Consider the following 19,499-nt stretch of genomic DNA (forward strand, 5'->3'; position numbering starts at 1 on the left):
GTCATTGTGAAAGTGACAATTCCATTTTTTCGGAACTGATTTTGTCTAATGCTAATATTTCAATTACGAAATTTAAAAAACCTAAGTAATATATTTTAGACATTATTTTCGCATATTATAAAAATATGAGGTAAATGATAAATTTCTAACATAATGCATGTTGAACACCTATTGTCAATTTAATACAAATAATTAGCTGCTCTGGGCTCTCCTACTTCTTTGATCTCAATCCCCTCCACCCAAGAGTAGATCTGTGTTCTACTTCTTCCCAGGCACACGGCTAGCCTGGGTTTCCCAGCCTCCTTTGCAGGAGCATCAAACACCATCTGTGATTTTCCACCAGAGGGCGATAGAGGGGTCCTAGGGGGATGGAGGAGCCATAAGACGGAAAGAGCTTGGATCCCTGAGTCACCGAGTGGAGGAAAACAAAAAATACTGATATTGGACTGTTATACAAGAGGTAAGTCAACTCCAATTGTGTTAGGCCACACACAAAATTGGGGGGATTTATTTGTTACAGAGGCAAGCCTCTCCCTAACACATATAAGGGGAGGAGGAGGGATGGGAGAACATTAACTCAGGATACTAGCCAAGAACTTGGAGGTAAGGTGAGTCTGGGAGGACTTGGCTGAGGGTGTCAGGGATGTGGTAGTGGAAGAGCAGGGGAGAACCAGAATGAAAGTCTGAAATATTATTACTTAAGAGTTACTTAAAAACTACCACAGGTTATCATCATGTATCGCAATTACTAAGCCAGAGCCATTTAATGTTTTCGAATTGTAAGGGACCCAGCTGTGCAACGGGAATGTGTCTTCTTTGTACTGCTGCATAGTCACAGTCAGCAGGACGTCCTATTTCTCGCCTCCTTCTACGAAATGGTGAGTCATTCTGTGGCACTGGAACTTCCCTTGTTCCTTTTCCTGTGGAGTCATCCTTCCAAATAGGACAAAACGAAGCAGTCACACAGTTCCAGAAAGAGATTTACCTGTACTTACTGCTGACAGAAACAGTTTCTCCACTCTTATGAAGTCGTATAGTAAAGAAGTATTTTCTGGCCACTTGTGTGTGACCCTCACTGTCACCCTATCCTGTATTACTACTTACTAATATGTTTCTTTACACCAACTACTTTTACAATTTAGCCTGGTCTAAAAGAAGAATATTCGTGAAATCATAGTTGGATGTGCCAAATATATGTTGTCTTAACATGACGCAGTAGACTGACAGCAACAATGGCTGCAATTTTAATCTCCCTCCCACAACCCACCCATCCTCTTTGCAACAGGACTCTGCAGCTTCTTCCAACAAGAGTCGAAGACTGTTTTCTATCCCTTGAATGTGGAAATGGAGACAAATTTTGGCCAACAGACTTGTGTCAGGCCTGAGACAAGGCACCATAAGCCTATGGAAGCTGCTCTCTTTCTCCAAGACTCTGCTGTTGCCTTGTTAGCAGGCCCCAGCTGGCCTCCTGGAGGGTGCAGCTCAGGGGGCCCAGTCACGTCTCGACACCTAGCCTGCCAAAGCCACCGGCGTATGCATGAGGGCTTCCTGGATTGGCCAATACTCCAGCTGACTGCAGATTCAAGCATAGCCCAGTTGACCCGCAGGCTTCTTGAAGAAATAAATGCTCACTCTTTCAAGCCATCAGGGGTTGTGATTTTTGCTACGTAGCATTATTGTGACAAGAGATACCAGATACACATGGGCAATATGGCATGCTGGCTTCATGTGCTCTGACCCATGCATATCTTGCTAGCCCTGTGGTTTCCCACTAGAGACAGTTTTCGCCCCCAGTGGGCTTGTGGAGACACATACTAGCTGTCAGGCACAGGTGTGTCTGGAAGCAGAGGATGGATATTTGAAGGGCAAAAGAGGAAACTAGATGATAGCTAGCTAGATAGACAGATAATAGAAAAAAATGAGAGAGAGAGAGGGAAGGAGGGAGAGTCTTTCGGTCCTGCCGCAGGGGTTATTCAGGGATGCACCGAGAAGTAGTGAGAAGAATGATGAAAGAAAGACACAGAAAAGCAGGATTAGGAGGGACGGTTCCCTGATAGGGAAGCGCCGACAGCTCTGGTTTATTCAGTGCTTTTATACATGCCAGGGGTCAAAAGTCCAGACAATAACTGTTTTTGTCTTCCTTTGATGCGGCCTCTGCAGTCTGTCCTGTGCTAACCATTAACTATGAAAAGCCATTCACAGCGCTTCACTGATCTGGTAAGAACAGGAAGCTACCCATAACAGGATCTTCGGTGGGGTCCTTGCCATGCCACCTACGATCTCCGGTGGGGTCTTTGCCATGCCACCTACGATCTCCGGTGGGGTCTTTGCCATGCCACCTACTTTCCTGTCTGCACGCTTTGCCAATGCATGGGAATGTGAATTTGGCTCCCCACAGGAGAGGGAGAGAGGGAGAGAGGGAGGGAGGGAGAGAGACAGAGAGAGAGAGAAAGAGAGATCTCAGCTTCTATGAGCTTAATCAGAAATGAAACAGTGTTGTTAGGTACTAACTGAGTTCCTATGTGCCTTGAATTGATTAAGGCTGTAGCTGAGAGTATAAGGTTCTTGGCATGCACCATTCTGATTTCTGAGCACTTGAGTGGCTGAGACCACCCACTTTCCTGGAGGACCCACAGTGCCATTCGGTTACAACAGAATTGATGCTACTCACCCTTTACTCGTCAATAAGGTCAACAAAAAAGTAGGGATTGCAGGATAAGAGAGGCTATTTTACAGGGGAAGGGAGGAATCCAGAAGGGGAAGTACGTCTGGCCTTCAGGTCCCCATGAGAGAGGAGGAAGTCCCTGAGAGGTGATTTTCCATTAAGCCATTGGAGGGAAGCCCTGAAGATTTGCTCATAGCCTTTGGAGATATCTAAACCACCACCCTTCAGCCTCAGGGACAGGGGACCAATTCCAGTCTGAAAGTTTGGGAGCCCAGGCTGTTATTGTACCAGATGCTGCCTGGAGATAATGAAAGAGAGGTTAAAACGACAGGCTGATAAGAAAGCTCTCTTTCAAGTTTCCAGTCCCTGGGAAGTAAGGAAGATGGCCCCGGCTCAGGACTCAGAATCAGGGCCAAGAGATCAGATGAGTTTGTGGGGGGTGAAGACTGCACATGGTGAGGAAAGAGGGCTACCCTCCGGGGTCACTGCCAGTGTGGCTGGCTGTGAGGGCTGCTGTGGCCTGGAGAGCTGCCCATGGCCCACCATGCATCTGACCCAGGGTGTGTGAGGTCCATCTGGAGGAAGGCTGGGCGTCCCCATGGGAAATCACAGGAGAATGCACTTCACATTTCCCTCTCCCATTTTGTCACCTCAAAACTGAAGAAGTTAGTCCACAAGGAAGGGTTCAGGTGGCACAACACCATTTAAATTTCAAGACAAGCAAGTCTGGTCTGCTGGGATATTATTAAGGGAGTCTGTGGCAGGCAGAGTCAAGCTCGGCAAAGACATCAGCGTCCTCACCCCTGCAGACTGTGAATGTGTTAGGTTACATGACAGGGGAAAGTGAGGTTGCTGATGGAATTGGGGTCGCTAACAGCTAATGTTGAGAGGGGGAAGCTATCCTGGTTATTCAGGTGGGGCAGTGTAATCAAAGAGCCCTTAAAAGTGGAAGAGGGAGGCAGAAAATGAGAATCAGAGGGAGGTGAGACTAGAGGAAAAAAGTCAGAGATGCAACATGGCTGGCTCTGAAGATGCAGGGAGGGGTCTTGGGACGGCCTGCAGATGGAGGGAGGGGGGTCTCAGGCCTGCAGATGGAGGGAGGGGTCTCAGGCCTGCAGATGGAGGGAGGGATCTCAGGCCTGCAGATGGAGGGAGGGGTCTCAGGTCTGCAGATGGAGGGAGGGGTCTCAGGCCTGCAGATGGAGGGAGGGGACTTGGCCTGCAGATGGAAGGAGGGGGTCTGGGGCCTGCAGATGGAGGGAGGGGTCTGGGGCCTGCACATGTGGGGGCCTCTGGCAGCTGGAAAGTCAAGGAGAGATATTCTCCTGGAACATCCAGAAAACAAAGCAGCCCTGCTGAGACCTTGATTTTAGCCCAGTGCAACTCAGGTTGGTTTCTAACCTACAGAACTGTAAGATAATACATTTGTGTTGTTTTAAGCCACTAAATTTGTGGTCCTTTACAGCAGTGGTGGGAAACTAATACAGATTCCGAGCCCAGATCCTAGCTCTCTGTTCTCAATGGAGCAGCCCAGAGCTCTTGCTGTCCTGCTGGTGAGACCCCTCAGACCTCAGGACAGGCTCCGGGTGCTGCCTCAGCACAAAAGGTGCAGTCCCAGGTGTGGCCTGTGGGCTCCAGCAAGCTGTTTCCCCTCCTTCCAGACCCGGCTCCAGACGACCCCTCCGGGTCACTGCCAGTGGTGCTGATCTCCGGCTCCTCAGACCTGGCTATTTCCCCTCCAAGGGACGTGGGCCTTACTTCCTGCCACAGTACCTGAACTGTTCTTCCTTTCTGACCGTCACATGACTTGCTCAGTTAGCCTATGTAGAACCCACTCAAAGCCACCTTTCCAGTGAGGCACATATGTTTATAATTATAGCATATGCTATACATATATGTGTGCATACATACACATACCTTGCCGAAAAGACACAGAGAAGGGAAACAGGACACACACACACACGCTTCTACATAGGATACGGGATATATACACGTATATTTAAAATAGGTTATGTATAAGAAATTACACATATAGGGTACAGAATAGAGAGATCTATATGAAAATATCTCCCATTTTCCTTTCTATGGAGGAAACTATATATATGAAACTATTATAAAGGATATATATGCAAATAAAATATATATAAATATAGCTATATATAGGTCATATAGGAGATGAGATATATGTGGATGTATGTGTGTATCCTAGTTTTCTCCTCTGTAAAGGAAACTACATATATGATACTAATTATATAAGATATAGGAGATATATATGTATATTTCTATATATATCCCAACAGGAGATTATACATATATATCTCTATATCTCCTATTTTTCTTCTCTAAAGAGGAAACTATATATATGAAACTGTATCATAGGATATAATGAACCATACACACACACAAAACACACACACAGACACACACACACACACACACACGAAATATCTCCTGTTTTTGTCCTCCAGTTGGAAACTCATGAGGGGCAGGGACTTTTTTGTTACTGCTTAATCGCCAGCACTCTGATCAGTGGCTTGCATGTAGCAGAAACTCAATAAACACTTGTTAAATTATTTATGTTTATGCCAAAGACTCTTCATTCAAATCAGTTACAAACATTTTAATTTTGAATTCTGTACGAAAGCCTCCATCATATCTTCTGAACCCTGGGTCTCTAAAGTCTGAACCCGGCCCTGTAGAAAAAAAATTCACATCTAGTGGAGGCACAGTGTTCACTTCTGGTCTTCACCAGGGCCTGAGTCTTACTCTTGGCTGGACCTTGAATGGTTTCTGCTACCTTGACCTGCGTCTGCACTCACTGGGGAGGTCTGGAAGAGACCCCTGGGGCCTCCATCCTGGATGACTTGTCATGAGAAATGTTGCCCAGGAACATCAGAATCCAAATAGAAGTCCTCATTTGGAATTTGGAATCCACTGATTCTCTTCCTTGACTGTAGCCATGACCTCCAAAGCAAGAAGTGTATCATCACTAGTTTTACTTAGACGAACTTTGAGCTTGGTTTTCATCTTGATCACACACATACACATTCATTATGTGATACTTGTTTTTCCTTTCTTCTTGGATCAAAGACCTTCCAGTGAGGGGAAAGATGGCAGAAGCTTCTGTAACTGACTCTAAAATTGAAATCAAGACTCTGTGGCAAATTCTTATAAGACAGAAACTTTAAGGCCCTGAAAGACTAATCATGAAAAATACCCCTTTTGGATAAATATAATCTCAAATTTAGGGTTGTTCACATATTTTTGCCATTGTTGTCTCCTCTTACTAATCTTTATTCTCTTGTATCAGAGGACGGGGCTGGCTGGGTACTAATTATCTATCACTGCCTCCACTGGTGAGACTTTGTGGCACAAATGGGGGGTTTGAATCACAGCAGGTACGTTGCACACTCAGATACATTTTAACTGTGATGTGCCTGGTGGTAGCTGCATGCCTCATTTTGGCACCAAAGGAGGTTCAAATCCTAAATCACTATATACGACACTACCATTCTAATGTTGGGCTTCAAAAATTATATAATAGGCCGGGCGCAGTGGCTCACACCCGTAATCCCAACACTTTGGTAGGCCGAGGAGGGCGGATCACGAGGTCAGGAAATCGAGACCACCGTGAAACCCCATTTCTACTAAAATACAAAAGATTAGCCGAGTGCGGTGGCGGGTGTCTGTAGTCTCAGCTACTAGGTAGGCTGAGGCAGGAGAATGGCGTGAACCCGGGAGGCAGAGCTTGCAGTGAGCCGAGATCGTGCCACTGCACTCTAGCCTGGGCGACAGAGCAAGACTCTGTCTCAAAAAAAAAAAAAATGATACAAAAGCTTTATGCCAATTACATGCACTCTGTACATGATACACAGTGTTTAATTGCCTGCATGTTTAGTTAGAGGTTTTAAGGTGACATATGGCATATAACTCATGCTTTAATGCAGCTGTTGCCAATATGTTTTCCTTCTTCACATAGCAATTTTTTTTTGTGGTCACAACTAAAAGTAAATAATTCTCCATCACAGAAATGGAGGCGAATCAGCACGTTAACCCTTATAGGCAGGTTAGAAACCCAGAAGGTGCTATGCCTGCAATTTGGGCTGCTGCCACCAGGTGGCACCCATTACAAATCCCTTGACCCATAGTATCTTACCCATCATGCTTTAGAGCATTTTGCAAAAAACACATCCAAAATCGAATTTTACTAAAATAACCCATTAAACACAAAGTATGTGTGTTAAAAAGCCAGTTTAACTGGAAATACCATAAAAGGGAAATGAAGGATCTAATACTTTATATCTCATTGGATGTTTATCAATTTTCAATACAAAGATGGGTGTGGTGTTCATTTATTCAACAAATCATTATTTATTAAGCAACTGCTACACACCATGCCTTCTGGTAAGTCCAGGAATATAGAAATGAGTAAGACATGTCCGCAGTCTTGAATTCCTCCAACGCTATCATATGTGTCCACTCATGGATAACTGAGGACTTCAATGTGTGCTAAGTGTGATGAAGTCATATTTTACCTAAGAGTTAAAGTCTACAGAAAGGTAAAATTTGCCTATAGCGAAGATTTTTCTTGAACATCTCTTAAACTGAAGCTCTTCTGACCACGTCTCTTGTTTGGACTGTGAAGCCTGACTTGTCATTTTGACCTTCAGGGGTTGGGAAGCAATCATTTGCAATCCTCATGGTTTACTTTCATTACCTACCCAGTACTTGTTAAAGGAACCCTTGGTCCATGGCTCCTTGTTTTCATTTAAGCTGATAAAGAATTTTTATTTGCTGTCCCATTTTGTTCCTCTCCATGTAGAAAACAGAAAGTATGGAGAAGCAGTTAGGGCGGGGCCCCTCTCTTCCTAACCTCAACCCTGTTTTCTTATCTTTACATCCAGAACATTAACTCTGCAGCTATTCTCACCATAGGTTTACTCTTTTCTGAACTGGACTGACAGAGCCATCTAAATACAATCTTAAACATTACCCATCAACAGAAATCCAAATAACGCATGTTCTTACTTATAAGTGGGAGCTAAACTATAAGAACTTATGAACACAAAGAAGGAAACAACAGACCTGGGGGGTCTACCTGAGAGTGGAGGGTGGGAGTAGGGAGAGGAGCAAAAAAGATCACTATTGGGCACTTGGCTTAATTCCTGGCTGATGAAATAATCTGTACAACAAATCTTCATGACACGAGTTTACCTATGTAACAAACCTTCGCGTGTACCCCCAAACCTAAAATAGAAGTTCAATAAAAATAAAAATAAACATTACCCATTAATTCAGCTCTTGAAACTTCTGCTTACTTTTATTTGGGCCTGGAGGGAGTCCCATCCACCATCCAGGGTGTATTTTCACTTTTTTATGTGAAGGTTCAGGAAAAATCCACCTTACAGTGAGTACACAGGTGTCTCCTCATCCAAATGAAGAAAATGTTCAGAGTTGTTTCTATTTTTTTTCTACTGAAGGGAGGAGTCTTCCTCCTTCCCGTGATAATCAGAATCCTCTATGTGACAACCAAGAGAGATGGCCCTCTCCATCCTCATCCGCTGTGACTTCTTAGATAAGACCTTTCTTTCAACAAATACTGATAGCTCAGTGGGCAGCAGGCATTGTTCCAGGCACTGGGGAAATCAGTAATGATCAAAACCAACTAGTCCTCAACCTTGTAGAGGCAGACAATGAGCAGATAAGAAGCAAAAAATGTAGGAAGGCTTTGGTGATAAGTTCTATGAAGAAACATAGGGCAGGGAAGAAGGATGGGGAATGTCAGAGGTGGGGCATTGCTATTGAAACTTGGGAGATTTGAGCAGAGACCTGAAGACAGTGAGGGGCAGCTGCGTGCATCCAGTAGGCGGGAGAAAGGCAGGGTGAGGTCTCCAGGCAGGCACAGGCCTGGCAGGTTCCAAGAGTCATTAAGAAGCCCAGTGTGGCCAGAAGGAGAGTTGCAGGAAATGAGGTGAGGATGGTAGGGGCTAAAAGGGAGGATGGGGAGATGGAATAGGCCTTAGAGGCAGTTGTAAGGAATGTAGCTTTCACTGGGCAGGAGACAGAAACCATGGGAGGATTTTGAGTGGAGAAATAATGTGATGTGGCCCATATTTTAAAAGGATCACTTTGACTCTTGGGTGGCGAGTGGATTTTGGCGTGGGGGACAAGATCAAAAGCAACAAGGAGAAGCTCATAGGAAATTCATATTACCTTGTGACCCTGACCCACTTATCTGGTTCTAAATAATTAAACCAGGGAAGGATTTGTGCAGACAGTCCTGAAATTAAGAACATAGCTGAAGGCATATTCCTACTTATAAGGGAATTTACGCATAATTGAAGTGACTCTAATTGATTAACTTTCCAATGCAACCACATGTGTTTTTTTGTGGTCACAGAACTAAAAGTTTGTTAGAATCAAAGTTTGTCATGTTAAATGGATCATGTACATTCAACAACAGAAAAAACTGAGGAATAAAGAGTTTATGGGGGCCAGGTGCAGTGGCTCACACCTATAATCCCAGCATTTTGGGAGGCCGAGATGGGTGGGTCACTTGAGGTCAGGAATTTGAGACCAGCTGGGCCAACATGGTGAAACCACGTCTCTACCAAAAAATACAAAAATTAGCTGGGTGTGATGGCACATGCCTGTAATCTCAGCTATTTGGGAGGCTGAAGCAGGAGGATGGCTTGAACCCAGGAGGCGGAGGCTGCAGTGAGCTGAGATCGCGCCACTGTACTCCAGCCTGGGCAACAGAGCAAGACTTCATCTCAAAAAAAGAAAAAAAAAAAAAGTTTATGGATCATGTCCTGGTTGTTGTTGTTTACAAATATCAGAGCGAGGATTTAAATCCATGCAATTTGACTCAGGAGCTAAAATGCTTCAGTAGCATGTTATAATCTTTTCACGCAGCAACAGTCAGGTAGGATGTAGTTGTGGCTTTATCTCTAGAAAGGGCATGTGTCCGTTAGTCTGTGCAATCCTCATGATTCCTTATTGCTCTTACTCATTTAAATTATCTCCTGGCTCTTGTATTCTTCTGGGCTTGTGATTCTTGGTCTAAATGTTCTCCAAAATCCTTTATATAAACTCTATATAAGTGGGGTAGCATGGGGAGGTCATGTGGTTTCTTTCTAGGTCTAAGATGCTCATGATTGGCAGTATTGGGGATTGCAACCCATGTCTCAGCACAGTAAAATGATGTGGTGTATTTGACTGGCGATGTCTGCCCTGAGTATGGTACTGGGAGGAGTATCTTGTGTGAGGTTTATTTGCTGATGCTCTTCTAGGCTAACCTAAGATATAGGGTAAGGTTGGTCCATCTTTGACCCATTTTCTCTCATTTTTTGAGGTGTTCCCATTTCCCCAGGAGGTATAATCTCTGCTTGTCCAAATTTGACTATCAAAAAGAAAAGTGATCTAAACAATTCATTATGACAAAAATTTCCAGGAATTGATATATACAATCTCACCTAAAAATGTATTAACTTTAATGAAGGATTATAGGGAGAGATTAATGCCTAATCCAATGGCATGAAGTCTTGTTGGAAGAACTGCAAGCATCTGTGGAGAAGTTACTTTTGGCTGGGGGAGTAGGGTGTCAGCAAATTATCATGTAAGTCACTACCCATGAAGAAAAGGCCCAGTAGAGTCCATGAGCAGAGATTGGCACTTTCTCTACAAAGGACTGGATGGTAAGTATTTTCAGCATTGCAGGCCATATGATTTCTCTCACAACAGCTCAACTCTGCCCTGGTCACATAAAAGCAGCCACTAACAGATGTAAATGAGTGGGTGTGGCTGTGCGGCAATGAAACTTTCTTTATGGATACTGAACTTTGGATTTTATATAATTTTTATATGTCTACTCTGTCATTGTAGCACAAAAGCAGCCATAGACAATACTCAACAGGTAAATATGCCTAATCTCATCCCCAAGCATGCATAGTTTGCCGACCCCTAGAAGATGAGTGATAGAGCAAGATAGAAAAGGGTTGGAAATCGGTACCACGTATGTGATCTCTGATGATGCATCAGAACTCTGTGTCTCAATTCCCTCACATCAAAAATGAGGATAAAAATAATACCGCTTTCAATGGAGCAGAACAGACAGCCTAGAAATGAATCCATGCTTGTAAAGTCCATTGATTTCCAACAAAGGTTCCAGGAATACAAAATGGGAAAGGACAGTCTCTTCAATAAATGGCACTGGGAAAACTGGATATCCACATGCAGAAGAATAAAACTGGACCCTTATCACACACCACATCCAAAAATCAACTCAAAATAAAGACTTAAACACAAAACCAGAAACTGCAAAACTACTAGAAGAAAACACAGGGGAAGCACAGTATGAGTTCTGTCTGGGCAATAATTTTCTGGACTTGACCTCGAAAGTACAGGCAACAAAAACAAAATAGACAAATGAAATTGAATGAAACATAAACATTTCTACACAGCAAAGGAAACGATTAACAGTGTGAAGATATAACCCATGGAATGGGAGAAAATATTTGCAAGCCATACATCCAATAAGGGTTAACATCTAAAATATATAAGAAACTCAAACAACTCAATAGTAAGGAAACAATCCAATGAAAACATGGGCAAGGGAACTGAGTAGACATTTCACAAAAGAAGAGCTATAAATAGTCAATAGATACATTTTAAAATGCTCAACATGACGAATCATTATGGAATGAAGATTAAAACCATTCCTCGGTTTTAATATCACCTCACATCTGTCAGAATGGCTGTTATTAAGAATTGTTAAAATTATAAAATTATAAAAATCATTAAGAATTATTAAAAAGATAGCAAGTGTCAGCAAGGATGTAATGAAAAGGGAACCTTTGTACACTGTTGATGGAAATGTAAATTAGTACAGTCATTGTGGAGAACCGTACGGAGGCTCCTCGAAAAACTAAAATAGAATTACCATATAATCTAGCAATCCTACTTCTGGGTATACACCCCAAAGATCTGAAATTAATATGTCAAAGAGATGTCTCACTCCTATGTTCACTGCAGCACTACCTACAGTAGCCGAGTTATGGAATCAACCTAAGTGTCCATCAACAGATGGATGGGTAAAGGAAATGCATTACATATAAACAATGGAATACTATCCAGACATTAAAAAACATTGCATCATTTTTGACAATATGCATGAAATTTGAAAACATTATGCTAAGTGAAATACACAAGGCCCAGAAAGACAAATACTGCATGTTCTCATATGTGGAATCTAAACTAAAACAATGGATCTCATCAAAGCACAGAGTAAAATGGTCATTACAGACATTGACACTTTGGTACAAGGCTCCAGTTAGCCAGAAAGAGTAAGTTATTTTTTAAAAATCTATCTCACAGTGTGGACAATATAGTTAACAATAGTATATTGTACATTTCAAAAAGTGTCCAGAGAGTAAATTTCAACTGTCCTCACTACAAAAAATAAGTATCTGAAGTGAAGGATATGTTAATTAGTTTGATTTAATTATTTCACATTTTTTCATAAATCATAACATCACTTTGTGCTCCATAAATACATATAATTATAAACTGTTTATTTATAATAAGATAAAAATTAAAAGAGAAAATATATGTGTTAAACTATAACCGATAAAAATATCTATTTCATGGGGTTGCTGTGAGGATTAAAGAAGCAAATGCTTCCTGCTATGAAGTAAGCATCCAATAAGTATAAAAACATCACAATTTCTATTATTATTGCTATAACACGTCCATCTACCTTTTTTTTTTTTGAAACAGGGTCTCGCTCTGTCATCCAGGATGGAATGCAGTGGTGCCATCATGGCTCACTGCAGCCTCGACTTCCCAGGCTCCAGCAATTCTCCTCCATCAGAGTCCTTAGTAGTTAGGATAACAGGCATGCACCCAGCTAATTTTTGTATTTTTGGTAGAGATAGGGTTTCGCCATGTTGCTCAGGCTGGTCTCAAACTCCTGAGATCAAGTGATCCACCCATCTCGGCCTCCCAAATTGTTGGGATTACAGGTGTGAACCACCAGTCTTGGCTGTCTCTAATTACTTTCAATCTGCATCAGGAGTGAAATAATCCACTAACAATTCTAAAATCACACATTAGGTTTTAGAAACAGATTGATATAGTGGAAGAAGAACTTATAAGATGAGCCTACAGATGGGAACCAGAAATGCTGTTTTCTCTAAACTAATATATTTACTCCTGTATTATCCATTTTCATACTGCTCTAAAGAAATACCTGAGACTGGGTAATTTATAATGAAAAAGAGGTTTAATGGACTCACAATTCCACATGGCTGGGAGGTTTCATAATCACGGCAGAAGGTGTAGGAGGAGCAAAGGCATGTCTTACATGGTGGCAAGCAAGAGAGCTTGTGCAGGGGAAGTGCCCTTTATAAAACCATCAGATCTCATGACACTTATTCACTATCACAAGAACGGCATGGGAAAGACCCACCCCCATGTTTCAATTACCTCCCACTGGGTCCCTCGCATGACACATGGGGATTACGGGAGCAACAATTCAAGATAAGATTTGGGTGGGGACACAGCCAAACCATATCAACTCCTAATCCAGCAATAACAAAAATCCTAACATTAGGAAGTCAACTTTAGGAAAGAATCACCACTATTTGCTGTCCAAATAGAATGCCGTGATTAAAAATCAATAATAATGCCAGGTGAGTATGCAAAGTTTATGTGATACAGTTCATCTTTATCTTCCCCTAACTCTCCCTGCCACGAATCCACTTGGATCTCCACTGGATGGAGGGGGGACCAACAGGGCCAATTCCTGTATCCCACAGGTGGTCACTCCCACTCTGTAGCTACAGAGTCCTTTCCAATATTGAAGGATTATTATCAAAATGACCACCCTTTGCCACATGATGGATTGAAGGAAGTGTCTGTTGGGAGGTCAGTCTAATCCATTACTCCTGCCGAATAAAAGAGCCTCAGAGATACTCCTTCACTAATCAAAAGTGCATCTCTTGTGTTAGTGCATCAAAGGTATCATGCTCATACACGGGGGATGCTATTGTTATGTGGCCAGTCTGCTCCCTGAGAACTCTTCCCTGCAGGTGACACAGGGAAAGTCTTCAAAGGAGGCAGCAGGGATCAGTGAGGAGGCGCAATCCCTGCAACTTCTCCATTCCTTAGCTGAATATTTGAAGCCATTTGGCTAAAGTCTTGGGGTGGGGACAAAAAAGCTGATCGGGAGTTATAGGATCTGCAGGTGGAGAAAAAAAGAAGGGACTATTTAGGAAGCTGCCTCGTGGGGGCTGTCCCTGTGGCTGCGCAGGTGGTCGGGCGTCCAGCTGGACCGCTGAAAGAGAACTGCCAGGAGCCGACTCCCCACCGCTCTCCTCTCCTCAGGAACAGGCTGCTGGAAGAGGAGCCATGCCATTCAGGCCCCAACACTGAAGCACTCCACCAGGGATGCTGAAAATAGCTGCAGAAAAGCTTCTCTGATTTTCCACTCTTCTCTTCTTCCCAGTTGTTTACTCAGCTTGTTAAGTGTTGTGCTCCCATCCCCGAAATTATACTCCTTCTCCTCACAGCAGTTTGCTACACTCACAGAGAGAAAGATTCCACTTTGATCCACCTTAGGAGAATGTGTCAAGCTTTATTACACCTGATTTCCACTGTTGTGTGTTTCTGGTGCAGAAGCAAGGGTGGATGTTGGCGCTGTTGAAATGCTGTATAATAAAGCAGGTTCACCAAGAGAAGCTGTAATCAAGTAGGGCTACAGCCCCCTTTGATTTTTATCAGTGGACATTTCTGAAATATTTGGTGGATACTGGTTTATTCAGGACCTGTTAATGAACACTTGAGCCTGTAAGTTGCAACAACAAAAACAAAAACCTCAGCAAATTTTTCAGGAGTAATACTTGAGCCCAAGTCAGTCTTCCTCCTAGTGTGTAAAGTGTGGCTGGCTTTAGGAGAGAACGGCTCTCCCACCAGCTGCTCTGTGGGTTCTTACAATGTCCCCAACCCCGAGGCTATCCCACTCCTAAGTGGCTGCAGGGAACATGGGTTGCTCTTGCTGCAAAGAGTCCACTGCCCTTCTCTGTAGTGACAATACACAGGTTGGCCCTGGGGGACCCTACTCCCCAAACTCCTCATTGACTTCATGTGCTTTGAGATGATTTAGGGTTTGGACAACCAGTATGTTTGGAGCCCTGGGCTGCAGTGCTGGGCTCAAGGATAAGGTGACCTAAATAGGTCCCATAAGAACATATCTCAGGATTCATACAGGAATGTCCTAGAAGACAGATACTCTTTTCTACTGGATGTGAACCAGTTCTGAGGCATCCATCTTGCTCCCATAAGGACAGCTCTGTGAGAATGAAACTCATACAGAAGAAAGAGTGTCTATAAGGAAGAAAAAGACAGAAAGAGTGGGGGTAGGGGGAGAAACAGAGAGAAGGAGGGAAGGAGAGGAAAAGAGGAGATGTTCCGGTGATATATTTTGGAGTTCTAAATAAAACACCCTAAGCTAGCCCCAAGCTGGACTTTTCAATCATGTGACAATTTTTTTTAACTTGTTGATGTAGGTGGCATTTTCTATTATTTCCAACCTCTGAGAATCACAGTGTCTATTATTGCAAACATCTGAAATGCTTTCATTGGGGACCTGTTGACTTCTTGAAAAAAAAACAAAAAACAAAATGAGCATCCTTGGGAGGCAGAAGAGAGCATGCCTTTACGCAATTTACAATTCAGCGTGAATGAGTTTTCAGTGGATTTCCTGAGAGGAGGTTTTGATGTGGCTGGGGAAGCCCACACCAGCCTGTTGGGCTTTTGGCTGAGGAAAGAAGAGAAAGCAAATAAAAATAAAAAGACTGGGGCCTTTAAAGGCAGAACTTCTCTGCTCAGAGGCTTTCCAGGGGCTGCACAGTTGGCTGTGACACATCTCTGAGAATCCCTTGGCTTTCTTTCTTAACAGCCTCCAAATGATGCCAAAACACCACACGTACCAGGTGACTCTTTGTCAACATCTGTGATTCACAGAGCACCACAAAGACAACTGTGTGAGCTGTGGGTTTTGATTTTTAAGTTGTGCATCGGGCTTTGAGGCTTATTGGTGGATGTAAAATAAATGCTGTGAGGTTTTTCATTTTTCGTTGCACCCTCTATATTTCCAAGGGTGGTTTCATGAGTCATTCTCAGAAACAAAGGGAGGAAAGACATTTCTTTCTCAAGAGTTCCTGCCCAAGTCTCAAGCTTGCATCTCATTGGCTCTGATTGGATAACGTGTCTATCCCTGAGCCAATGGCATGTCCAGAATTTGCCATGTTCTGATTGGCCACCCTGAATCACATGGCCACTCCTGGAGGCTGGAGATGTGGCCACCTGCAGAAAGAACCGCCTCCTATTTCCCTTCCTCATGCCATTCCCTCTGCCAGCAGGGCGGACTGGGCACAAATTCATCCTTCAGGTATTACACCCCCAGGGAAGCCTTGAGTAATGTAGTTTTGTTTTCCCTTCAGTGTTTAAACTACGTGAGGCAGCTTTAGGCTAAACTTTACACTAGGCACACAGTAGTTGCTCAAGAAATGTTTGCTGTCAAACATATTTAAAAAAATGTTTGCTGACAGCAAACACTTCTTAACCACCTACTGCATGCCTAGTGTTAAGTTTAGCCTAAAGCTGCCACATGTAGCTTAAGTTTGGCCCAAAGGTTTCTCCATGCCTACTGAACAGTAACCTAACTGCACGTTCAACCACACTGTACCTGCTTTTGTACCAATCACTGAGTGTCAGCCAACTACAGGTAGCCAACTCCGCAAACCATGTTCAGATACAGCAGATGCTGAGCTGTAACTAATCCGGATGCATCTGCACCTCACTCTGTTTTCTGTGGTCCACTTTCCTTTTTCTGTCTATAAATGTTATCTGACCACATGTCAGCTCCAGAGTCGCTCTGAACCTGTTCAGATTCTGGGGGTTTCCTAATTTGTGAATCATTATTTGCTCAATTAAACTCTGTTAAATTTAATTTGTTTGAGGTTTTTCTTTTAACACTAGTGTTGATTGACAGCCAGGAGGGCAATGCTTGCTAGAGCTTCTGGTCCAGTGGCCCTGCTTCTGTGGGAACTCAGCCAGTGGGTGCAGCCTCCTGTGGTCCCAGGAAGCATTCGGAGGGCAGGGCAGGCATCGTTACCCACCCCTGCCACTGGTAACCAGGCAAGCTACTCCTGCTAGAGCTTCTAGCTCAATGGTCCTACATCTGCCTAAATTTGCCAAGGGACACAGCCTCCTGTTGCTCTGGAAACATCTGGATGTCTGGGCAGGGAACTCCACCCTCTTTTGCCTCCCATAGCCAGACGTGTCACACCCAGAGAGCTTCCAACACAGCAGTCCTGTTTCCGCCTGAGCTCTAAGGACAGGCAGGCACAACCCCATATTTCCCCAGGGAGCATATGGACAGCAGATTAGGACCAACCTGGCAAGTATACAGCTTATCTGCCAATTGTGGTTCCTGCCTGAGGGAGCCTCATGGACCAGAACACTGAACAAAAGAAATATGGGCATGAAAACAGTAATCAGAGGGGGCTCCTCAGAGACCCAGGAGCAGACTAGAATTGAAGCCGATCAACTGAACCCACCTTATACCATAATCAAACCCCCTGGAACCTCAAAGAAGAAAAAAGCCAAAAAACCCATCCAAAGGACATCAACTTCATATACTGAAGAAATATCAGCCCACACAAATGAGAAAGAGCAAACACAAAAACTCTGGCAACTGAAAAAGCTAGAGTGCCTTTTTTCTTCTAAATGACTGCACTAGTTCCCCAGCAAGGGTTCTTAACAAGGTTGAAATGCCTGAAATGATATAAATAGAATTCAGAATATGGATAGAAACAAAGATCACTGAGATTCAAGAGAACATCAAACTCAATCTAAGGAAATTAAGAATCACAACAAAATGATAAAGGAACAAAGTAGCCATTACAAAAAAGAAGGAAGCTGATGTGATAGAGCTTAAAAGCACACTACAAGAATTAAATAATGCAATTGCAAGTATTAAAAGCAGAATAGACCTAGCTGAAGAAATCTCAGAGCTTGAGGGCTGGCTGTCTGAAATAATTCAGTCAAACAAAAATAAAGGAAGAAAATGAAGAAGAACAAAGCCTCCGATGAAGGCCTATGGGATTATGTAAAGGGACCAAATCTACAACTCATTGATATCCCTGAAACAGACAGGAAGAAAGCAAGCAAATTGGAAAACATATTTCAGGATATCATCCATGAAAACTTCCCCAATTTCACTAGAGACACCAACATTCAGATTCAGGAAATGTAGAGCACCCCTGTGAGATATCACACAAGAAGAACGTCCCCAAGACACGATCATCAGATTCTCCAAGGTCAAAATGAAAGGAAAAATGTTAAGGGCAGCTAGAGAGAAGGGGCAGGTCACCTACAAAGGGGAACCCCACCAGGCTAACAACGGACCTTTAAGCAGAAACCCTACATGCCAGAAGAGATTGAGGTCCTATATTCAAATTCATAAAGAAAAAAATTTTCAACCAAAAATTTCATATCCAAACTAAGCTTCATAAGTGAAAGAGAAATAAGTCCCTTTTTCAGGCAAGCAAGTGCTGAGAGAATTTGTTACTACCAGACCTGCCTGACAAGAGGTCCTGAAAGGAGCACTAAATATGGAAAGGAAAGACCATTGCCAGCCAATTTGAAAAAGCACTTCAATACACAGAACAGTGACATTATAAAGCAACGACACAAACAAGTCTACGGCTAACAATACGAAGACAGGGTCAAATCTGCACATATCAATACTAACTTTGAATGTAAATGGGCTAAATGCCTCAATTAAAGGGCACAGAATAGCAAGCTGGATAAAGAAACAAGACTTAACGGTATGCTGTCTTTAAGAGACCCATCTCACATGTAGTGACATCCATTGGCTCCAAATAAAGGGCTGGAGAAAAATCTACCGAAGAAATGGAAAACAGAAAAAAAGCAAGAGTTACAGTCCTAATTTCAGAAAAAAAAACACTGACTTTAAACCAACAAAGATAAAAAAAAAAGGGCATTATATAGTACATGGTTCAATTCAGTAAGACCTAATTATCCTAACTATACATGCATCCAATACAGGGGCATCCAAATTCATAAAGCAAGTTCTTAGAGACCTAGGAAGAGACTTAGATCCCTATGCAATAATAGTGGGAAACTTCAACATCCCATTGACAGTATTAGACAAATCATCGAAGCAGAAAATTAACACAGATATTCAGGACCTGAACTCAACACTTCACCAAATGAGCCTCATAGATATCTACAAAACTCTCCACCCCTAAACAATAGAATATACATTCTTCTCATCACCACGTGGCATATACTCCAAAATCAACCACATAATCGGACATAAAACAATCCTTAGCAAATTCAAAAAAAAAATTGAAACCATACCAACCATACTCTCAGACCACAGCACAATAATAGAAATAAATACAAAGAAAATCACTCAAAATCATAAAATTACATGGAAGTTAAACAACCTACTCCCGAATGACCTACCCCTTCCTTACACCACATACAAAATTAACTCAAGATGGATTAAATACTTAAATGTAAAACTCAAAACTATAAAACCTTGGAAGATAACCTAAGAAATACCATTCTGGACACAGAACTTGGCAAAGATTTCATGACGAAGGTGCCAAAAGCAATTGCAACCAAAACAAAAATTGACAAACAGGATCTAATTAAAGTTAAGAGCATATGCAGAGCAAAAGAAACTCAACAGAGTAAACGAACAACCTACATACAGAATGGAAAAAAATATTTGCAAACT

The 19,499-nt window shown here is 42.7% G+C and overlaps 1 protein-coding gene and 1 long non-coding RNA gene across 2 annotated transcripts in view; both read right to left on the reverse strand.

Moving 5' to 3' along the window:
* Nucleotides 1-19,499, reverse strand: part of TMEM132D (transmembrane protein 132D) — an 824,162-nt gene that overhangs the window by 115,886 nt on the left and 688,777 nt on the right. The gene's annotated exons all lie outside the window — the stretch shown is intronic.
* LOC115837019 lies at nt 10,177-18,970 on the reverse strand. Its single transcript, XR_004032096.1, has 3 exons — nt 18,766-18,970; nt 11,301-11,310; nt 10,177-10,188 (listed from the first exon to the last, which is right to left on the reverse strand). It is a non-coding gene; the product is annotated as an uncharacterized LOC115837019 (long non-coding RNA).

This window comes from Nomascus leucogenys, chromosome 10 (assembly GCF_006542625.1).
Source record: "Nomascus leucogenys isolate Asia chromosome 10, Asia_NLE_v1, whole genome shotgun sequence".
In the NCBI taxonomy this organism is placed as follows: Eukaryota; Metazoa; Chordata; class Mammalia; order Primates; family Hylobatidae; genus Nomascus; species Nomascus leucogenys.